Raw genomic sequence first — 1,542 nt, 5'->3', positions numbered from 1 at the left:
ATATTTTGGGCTAATATTTGTCAAAACTGAAAGATTATTTTCAGTAATCAAGGAGCTTATCTTAAAAATATAAATGTTTTTCAAAAAAATTTCCTGATTTAAAAATTATATGAAAAAATACATAAAATGCATGTATAAGAATATATATACATATATACACTTAAACACACAGAGAGACACACACAAATCTATTATAAAAAGCTGTTATAACAAATCAATATGTATTTGTGGTTGTGAAACTTGACTGTTAAACACATATCAACCTACTTTGTAAAGAATGAAAGGTGGACAGAGGGAAACAAAATGGCAGCGCCAAAGGGGAGCCTCTGGGTCAGGGCCCAACTGGGGTTCCCACCACTGTGCCACTGACTACACCGCCACTGCTGCTGACCATGGCCCTGGCGGGAGGCTCAAAGACCACTTGGGCTGAAGCATTTGACTCAGTCTTGGGTGAAACGGTATTTTATCACGGGGCCTGTGACAGCTGACCTTCCCCTTGCTTTGTTGAAGAGGAAGAGGAGTTGTACACATGTCAGAAAGGTCACAGGCTGTTTTCAATTTGTCAATTTGTGGATGATGGAATTGATTTAAATCACACCAAAATGGAATGTGGAATCCACAGGTACAGAAGCATATTCCTAATCTGATAAGCAATATGCTTGCCATCTTGGTTGCCAGAACCAGATGCCATTCACTGAACTGAGACAAGAACAGCTCATGTCCCTGATGCCAAAAATGCATCTATTCTTCCCTTTAACTCTGGTAAGGTTATTCTGGAGTGACATGATGGACTCTGCACAGAGCTTCATAATCTCTTCCTGGACGTTTTATCTTCAAGCTGATGATGGAAAAGTAGTTATATTCCAGTCTAAGCCAGAAATCCAGTATGCACCACAGCTGGAGCAGGAGCCTACAAATTTGAAAGAATCGTGGCAAAGCAAAATGTCCTTTTCTGCAAATGAGAAATTCACAAACACAGAGGAACTATCTTGAAGATGGAGAAAGTGATGGCTTTTTAAGATGTTTCCCTCTTACCTCTGGGTGAACTTTAACCATGACTCCTGTCCTCTCAGTGATGGTATTGCTCCGGACTCATTGCACAATTGTTGCTACAGCTGTGGAGTAGTATGTTCCCTCTGAGGAGCTGAGTATCTGTGGTGACTTGGAATTTGTGAACCAATGAACAAATGCTAAACAGATATCCAGCTTCTTCTCTTGTGGTTGTTAGATGGAAAGCTGGACTATGAAGTAGCAGGGTCTCTACCTACAAAAGTGAATCTTGCTCATTCAGAAATTTAATTTTTTTTTTTTAAAGAAGGGTAATAGATATCCAAGTTTCCATTCCTCATAGAGCTTTTAAAAATGGTTTCATTGGTAGGGCACCTGGGTGGCCCAGTTGGCAAAGCATCCAGCTTCTGCTCAGGTCATGATTTCACGGCTCATTGGTTTGAAACCTCCGTCACACTCTATACTGACAGCTTGGAGCCTGGAGCCTGCTTCAGATTCTGTGTCTCTGTCCCTCCCCAGCTCACGCTCTCTTTC

General features: G+C 41.1%; 1 pseudogene; it reads left to right on the top strand.

Annotated features, from left to right (window-relative positions):
* Positions 1–303: 303 nt before the first annotated feature.
* LOC120236672 lies at positions 304–1,299 on the top strand (annotated as a pseudogene).
* The last annotated feature ends 243 nt before the right edge of the window (positions 1,300–1,542 follow it).

Source organism: Hyaena hyaena, unplaced genomic scaffold (genome assembly GCF_003009895.1).
Source record: "Hyaena hyaena isolate Hyena2069 unplaced genomic scaffold, ASM300989v1 scaffold_158, whole genome shotgun sequence".
Classification (NCBI taxonomy): domain Eukaryota; kingdom Metazoa; phylum Chordata; class Mammalia; order Carnivora; family Hyaenidae; genus Hyaena; species Hyaena hyaena.
Note: the sequence above shows the minus strand (reverse complement) of the source record. Positions and strands in the feature narration are given on the sequence as shown.